Raw genomic sequence first — 8,156 nt, 5'->3', positions numbered from 1 at the left:
GCCATGCTGTACCCAACCACATTATTCCAAGTTCTCTATTAGCACAACTGAATTATGTTTATAGCAGTAACTCCAAGTGACCTTAATGAGTTCCAAGGCCCTGTTCATTATATTACCTGCTATACACACCTATAATGAAAATACAATCTCTGCACCAAAGTGTTTATAATGCCAGCTGTATCATGCCATACCCAACCCCATGAGGTCTGACCAAATCAAACAGTTGTCCAGCAAAGTTAGTGCATTTGAGACTCACATTTCTAATAGAAATATATGGGTGGACTTTGCCACAGAGTTAGTCAGTGCCCTTAATGCCCTTCCTTAGCCCCATCACCACAAGTTGGCCCTCAGATTTACATTTTAACAGCACAAACTGCTACTCTGTTGTAAATTGTCCTGTAATACAGACATCAAGAGTTACAGACAAACAGGAGAGGCTACGCTTTTTTGCCAGGCCAGCGGAAGCTTTGGGAATTACTCAAAATGCCTGGAAGGAAGTTAAAAAAAAAAGCAAACAGAAGAGAAGACAAGAAAAAAACCTACCCTAGAATAACATGGCTCACTGACTGCATCAGGAAACACATACACACCTGCCAAAGTTTGCTAATGGAAAACAGATCCACATGACTGCGATGATAATAAGTGTGATTTCACCCTCACAGGGGGATCCCTTTGTATGATTTTTTTGTCTTCGCTGTTTTTCGTCCTACACCAGTAAGGGAAGTTACAGGCCCATTGCCTGCATTAGGCAGAAGGGATTGTGCTTCAGTAGTGAGAGGTTCTGTGGAGCTTGTGCAATCTGCACTTAGGTGTGACAGTACTATTCTGCAAAGTGGTAATCAGCGCCGTATTTGTTTGCAAACACATCGTCTTTTGCTTTGCTGGAAATTTTCATCCTGAATTATTACCTAGTTTTGTGTGTGTGTTAAAATCTACAGATGCATAAACCTACACACACATACATATGTGACAGGCAACAAATGGCTTGTTTGGCTTGGTAGTCAGAGGAGAAGAATTTTTTTTGTCTTGCTCTTTTGGTGAGACAGTTAGAAATGCTTATAATGTAGTAAGACATATTGTGTTCCCCAGTGCAATGCCAGGGCTACTGCAAGCAAGCACAGAGGTCATTATCACTGTTGCTGGGCAAAGAAAAGCTGTCAACCAACAACAGCAACAGGCTCCTATCAACACCAAATTGGACCATAATGAGTATGACATCACAGAGAAGGACAATGCATGTAATATGAAGTTTCATTTCTACCTGGGAGAAATTTTACAGTCTTTAAATTCTTTGCCTGACAAAGGGCATTTGGGCCCAAAAGCTTGCAAACAAAAAAACATTTTTTTTACAACTATCTAGTTAGTCTAATAAAAGATATCACCTCTACCCCAAGAGTTTTGTCTGCCTATGCCTTTAGACCAACACAGCTACAACAAAGATCCACATCACATAAAATGTATTTTTTAGTGTAAATATGCCCCCAAAAGGCAGTGAAAAGGAATCAGGGAAAACAGTATTGTTCCAGAGTACAACCCCTGGCAACAACAGAAGATCCAGCCACTAGCTGGAGAACTGATTGCTGTGTCAAGTGCAATCCATCTTTCCATGCTGGTGGAGGGATGGAGTCGTGGACCTTGGCCAACTGGGTCTAAATGGGTGGGTGCCACTGCATCAAGTCTTGCAAAACAGAAGAACTATTCTGGTAGTTCACACAATGGAGAAGAAACAGCAGGTTTTATCACCAGAGGGCTGAGCTAACATGATACAGGTGTTGTCCTCTAATCTTAGTATCTGAATCTGGGAAACCAATGAGTGGCTATTAACATATAATCCTCTATACATATAAGTGGGACAAGTGCCCAATAGTATCAGATTGGATGAGTAGCATTACGCTAATTCTCAGGTTCAGTAAAGTCAGTGGGAATGTTTCCATTGTCCATGAGAGGTTCTGAATCAAGCTACTAAGTCTTCAAGCAGAGGTATCAGCAAGAAGGGGTTGTGATGGATTATGATCATACCGCCTGATGTATTTATTCAGATGCCTCAGAAAATTCAGCCTGCATTGCACTCTGTATCATTCCCCACTGAAGTCAGTGGGTCTTTCAGCTGAGGTTTTGGCCAAGACTTAGCACAGTGCTACTGCACAAAAGTACAACAAATGCCATCTACCCCCAACTGAAATTAAGGACACATCTGAGACATCTAAAAATGGGTGGCTTTGGGGGAAAGTGAAGAAATGCATAGTTTACTCAAATTGGTGGGGGGAAACAATAATGGAGCTAAGAGGACAAGTGGTGAGTAAAATTAGCAGACACAAAGAAAGAACACAATAATAGTACAAGAACATATATCACAATTCTGGACTGTGGAAAGGCATAGACTTTAAAAGGCATTGCCGGGACTTTTCCTGAGGACATAGCAGAAAGAGATTTTTCTCCTACTGGGGTCCTAGTCCAGTGATGCCACGAACAGATCCTTTTCCTATTTTCCCTGTGTGAAGATGCTTTTAGGAAATGGTTGAGTTTTTCAGAAGACCCAGATGATTCCATTCAATTAATTTACTGATTATAACCATTCAGAACCAGGTCATACGGCAGCAACTTACATAATACACTACCCACTTCTGGGTCATCTGCAGTGTTGGCAATTCATGGAGGAAACTTGACACACTCTGCATTGCCCAAGTATTTATACGTTGTTGTTCACAACCAACCAACAGGATATTTAATATATTGTCAATATTTTACAGAATTTTCCAAACATTTATCAACACAATGCAGAGTAATTGTCACCATGTTTTGGTTAGTCTATAACAGGGGTGTCAAACAGATGGCCCATGGGTTGTGTCTAGCCTGCTGAGCCCCATAATCCAACCCCTGGTGTTGCCCCTTTTGCTGTGCCAGAACATCACTGTTCACAGTGCTTGGGACACATGCCACCCATGGTGTCTGCTCAGGTAGGTGCCAGGCTGTGCTGGTGGCAGCATTCACTCAGGCTGGGTCCCTGACTCTGCTGGCAGTGGCATTTACTAGGGCTGGGTGCTGGGGTGTGCCACCTGCTGTGTTCAGGGCTGGGTCCCAGGCTGTACCATCCACTGCACCCACTTGGGTTGGCCTCCCTTACCAGCCTGGATGGGTGCCACCTGTTTTGGATCAGGTAGGGAGGGTGGGAGGAGAGCCATGGGCCTGATCTGGCCCATGGACCAGCCCCATGCCACTCATCAAGCCTGCAGGGCCAGATGAGTTTGACACCCCTGGTCTCTAAAGTGCAAATCTACCATGCCTTCTACCAGTTCTGAGGAAGGTTTGAAACCCAGCAAACCTAAAGATATTCTATGCCACCAGCTCCTGGAAGGGAGGAAATGTTTGCGGGCATCAAGATAATTTTCCATTTTCTCCTTCCTTTCTGGTAAACTTTCCTCCTAGCTCCAAGGAGTGTTACATTTTGCTGCCAGCTGAACATAAGCAAAAGTATGATGGGTGTGTAGATGTGAGTATAGGAAAATTGTTGTTAATACTAATGTCTATTACTGATTAGAACAAATGCAGTCAGTGTACATAGCATTTTGGATCAATGTTTTGCAAGATCAGGTCACATGAGATTCACCAGGGACTTTTTTTTGGATGATGTTGAATATATTATTGTAGGGAAAGGAAATAATCAGAATGGTGACTATTCCAAGATTCCAGACTCTTTAAAAAAATCATGGTTATTTTCCAGCTCTTTTAAAAAAAGCCACGTATTATAGATTTAATATCTGCTTTCTGGAAAACTGTACAGCTGCATCAACCCTGCACCTAGCTAATATTTATACCATGTGAACTTCCAGAAAAATATTTTTATTGTGTAGTGGCAGTACTAGAAAATCTGTTACAGTTTCATTTGAACAGGAAAAAAAGATCTCTCAGCAAGAAACCTTGGCCTGAGGATGCATGCCAGTGTTTGCAACTGATCCATATCTCTCTTTGTTTGTGGGTGGTGACTGTGGGACTCCTGTTATTTGGAAATCCTCACTGCTTTTTCTGATGGGGATCAGTAGCCTGTTCTATAGCAGGGCTTAAGAAAATATTGCATGAAGAATGAACCTGCACAACTCTGTCAAAGGGAGACCATCCTGTGTCCAAAAAGTATGAAATTCAGAGCTGGCAAAATGCAACCTGTTGCCCATGATTATTCCTTCCAGACTGGCAGACCAAGAGAGGGTGTTCTGCACTTTTAAGAATCAGGCCACTTACACAAATGCAGAATTAGGAGCCTGATTTTAGATTCTTGTTTTTGAAAAACTTGGCATAGATAAGGGATGGGCAAAATACAGCCCACAGGCTGGATCTGTTACATAAATTGCCAATTGCTCAAATCACAAGCAAGACTTTATAAAGGGGGATAAGGCAAGGTGCCACGTTTATTGATCACATGAGTTAGACATAGAGGTTTGGGCACACCATTCATACAAACACACACAAATCATCATACACATCATTACATGCAGGCATACACATACACAAAACAACCGTTTCATCCACACATACACCAAATATAGCTACCAGCAATAGTTGCTCAATATCAGCCCAGGGTGGCCAATCCAGGCTTATTGAGTAGATGATGATGATTTGAAGATAGCAGATTTGAAAATAACAGCTGGAGCAGAGTGAACAGATGCATCTGTGCTCCGACAAAACAGCAAGAGAGAAAGAGACTCACCCAACTTGGAATTTTTTAAGTGTTCTTTTGTAGGGATTGGCATCCTTTGTTTCAGTGCTTTGGGGTTTTTTCATATCCAGCTTCTGTTTTTGCTGTTGTTCTTCTTTTGTCTTCAGCTTATCTTAGCCTTGGAGTGTTGTTGTTGCCCATCTGGCAGGATGGTTGCATTCCTTCTCCTCGTTATCTTCTTTGTGCCCTAGGACTAAAAGGGATTCTTCAGCCATTTATTAATTAGTTTACTGACTGGTAGCTTACATTTGGCGCCTTGTTGCTTATGTAAACAGTTAGATCTTTTTCTCCTGTCTCTATGCCATTCTCTTACCATTCACCCTTTTACACACACTTATACATAAAGGCTATGCAGAGTCCATTCACTTATGTCAAGCAGAAGGATACAAAATGGAGTTTTCAAGTTGCTTACAGGACAAGACTAACATGGTTACATTTCACTATTATTACACTCTATGTTAACATCAGCTACATTCGTTCAGTTTATGCTACAGATCCAGCCCACAAACTGATTATATCAAGCCCATGGCTGCACGTGTGGTGCTCTGCATAGGGCCAAGCCCTGCCTGCTCCTGCCTGGGGCAGCCTGCACCACACCACAGCTTGCATCCACCCTGTGCCTGCCAATGGCATCGCCCTGGCCCCAGCTCCAGCCCCAGCCCTGGCCTGGGCTAAGCATACAACTTCCAGCCAGGGCAGGACTTCCTCTGCAGCTACCCGGGTACTGGACACTCTCCCTGCCGCCAGTGGCTGCTCCTTCTCTTCTTCCTGCCCCTGCTGTGCAGCTCTGGGCAGCAGGTAGCACAGGGAAGCGGCAGCGGTCATGGGGCCATGGGCCAGATACCACAGGCCCACCCAGGCAGGGGGGAAGCTGCAGCCAAGTGATTCCTGCTTCAGCGCACAGGGCTCCAGCTCCTGGCTGCCTTCTACCTACTTCACCCACCCAACACAATGAGCAGCCACCTGTGGGCAACCAAGTGGGTGGAAGGTGGCCAGAGCAGCACAGCAGGGGCAGAAAAAGCCACTGGAGGTGGGGGGAGCTGAACAATACCCAGGCAGCAGTGCAAGCAGCCCTGTTGGGAATCTGTGCACACTGGCTGGGGCTAGGGCCATGGCTGGGGCTGGGCAGTGCTGTCAGCGAGTGTGGGGTGGGTGCAGACAGGAACACAATGTGGGCTGCCCTGGGTGGGAGCAGCCAGGGTCAACCCAATGCAGAGTACCATGGAGGCAGCTAAGGACTGGATAGCGAGGGAGATGCAGACTGTATGTGCATTTGCACCACACCACCTGGGCAAGCTGTGCTCCCTGCCCCCCCATCCTCCCCTCCTCTCAACCCTGGTCCGCTCCTAGGACCTAGCACATAGGCAGCCCCCACCATGCACACATGCACGTACCCCCCCACACACACACACACCCTGTGCCCCCACATACCTACCTACCCACTCACCCCCCCAAACACTTATACACCCCCCCCCACACACACACACACACACACACTTCACATCTCCCCTCTTACACACACAGTATACAAGAGTAAGACTATTTTGAGCCTTTAAACAAAAATGAATCAGGACAAAAATATTCTTTAAATAAAATTAATATACATTACAGTAGATTTTGATTTTTTGTATATGATTTGTTTTTATCTATAATTCGTTAAAATTATATCTTCTGAAAGATTTAATGTATATGGCTCACCAAAACTTAAGTGGCCCCCCCAGCTGAAATATTTGCCCCTGCCCTAGATGTACACTCTTCATTAGAACTTTAGTATCCACACTACTGCTGAACTCAACTAGTTATGGCAAAGTTTCCTTTCAGTATTTTAGTAACCCCAACAGTGGCATTCCTTAGTTCTGAGTTGCAGAATCATATGCAGGGGTGAAGTCAGGGAAACTAAAGCGCATTTGGAGCTGCAACTAGCAAGGGATGTGAAGGGTAACAAGAAGGGCTTCTACAAGTATATTGGTAGCAAGAGGAGGTCATCAGGGAAAGTGTGGGTCCCTTACTGAACAGGGGAGGTAACCTAGTGACAGAGGATGCAGAAAAGACTGAAATGCTTAATGCCTTTTTCGCCTCAGTCTTCACAGGCAAGGTCAGCTCCCAGACTACTGCACCTGGCAGCACCATCCATGGGGCCGGATGAGATGCACCCGAGGGTGCTGAGGGATTTGGCTCATGAGATTGCAGAGCCACTGGCCATCATCTTTGAAAACTCATGGCAATCAGGAGAGGTCCCAGATGATTGGAAAAGGGTAAACATAGTGCCCATATTTAAGAAAGGGAAAAAGGAGGATCCAGGGAACTACAGACCAGTCAGTTTCACCTCAGTCCCTGGAAAAATCATGGAGCAGATCCTCAAGGAATCCTTTTCTTGGCGCTTGGAGGAGAAGAAGGTGATTAAGAACAGTCAGCCTGGATTCACCATGGGCAAGTCATGCCTGACCAACCTGACTGCCTTCAATGATGAGATGACTGGCTCTTTGGATGTGGGGAGACCTGTGGATGTGGTATACCATGATTTTAGCAAAGCTTTTGTTATGGTCTCCCACAACATTCTTGCAATCAAGCTAAGGAAGTACAGGCTGGATGAATGGATTGCAAGGTGGACAAAAAAACTGGCTGGAGCATTGGGCTCAGAGGGTAGTAATCAATGGCTCTGTATCTAGTTGGCAGCCAGTATCAAAAGGAGTGCCCCAGGGTTTGGTCCTGGGGCCTGTTTTGTTCAATGTCTTCATCAACAACCTGGAAGATGGGATAGAGTGCACCCTCAGTAAGTTTGCAGATGACACCAAGCTGGGGGGAGTAGTAGATACACTGCAGGGTATGACTAGGATTCAGAGTGACCTGGACAACTTGGATGATTGGGCCAAAGGAAATCTCATGAGATTCAACAAGGACAAGTGCAAAGTCCTGCGCTTAGGACGGAACAATCCCATGCACAGGCTGGGGACTGACTGGCTAGGCAGCAGCTCTGCAGTAAAGGACATGGGGGTTACAGTGGACAATAAGCTGAATATGAGCCATCAGTGTGCCCGTTGCAAAAAAGGCTAACGGCCTACTAGGCTGCATTGGTAGGTGTGTTGCCAGCAGATTGAGGGAAGTGATTATTCCCCTCTATTCAGCACTGGTGAAGCCAAACCTGGAGTACTGTGTCCAGTTTTGGGCACCCCACTACAGAAAGGATGTGGACAAACTGGAGAAAGTCCAGCAGAGGGCAACAAAAATGGTGAGGGGGCTGGGGCATGTGACTTATGGGGAGAGGCTGAAGGAACTAGGGTTATTTAGTCTAGAGAAGAAAAGACTGAGAGGGGATTTAATAGCAGCCTTCTTTCAAACCTGACGGGCAGTTTGAAAGAGGATGGAGCTAGACTGTTCTCAGTGGTGGCAGATGACAGAACAAGGAGCAATGGTCTCAAGTTCCAGCAAGGGAAGTTTAGGTTAC

At 45.3% G+C, this 8,156-nt stretch overlaps 1 pseudogene; it reads left to right on the top strand.

Moving 5' to 3' along the window:
- The first annotated feature begins 1,093 nt into the window (after window positions 1-1,093).
- The window catches only part of LOC109296458, a 13,716-nt pseudogene continuing 6,653 nt past the window's right edge, over window positions 1,094-8,156 (top strand).

Source organism: Gavialis gangeticus, unplaced genomic scaffold, assembly GCF_001723915.1.
Source record: "Gavialis gangeticus isolate Ggan-Ray unplaced genomic scaffold, GavGan_comp1, whole genome shotgun sequence".
Taxonomy (NCBI): Eukaryota; Metazoa; Chordata; order Crocodylia; family Gavialidae; genus Gavialis; species Gavialis gangeticus.
The sequence above is the reverse complement of the archived record's forward strand: the minus strand, read 5'-3'. Positions and strand labels throughout refer to the sequence as shown.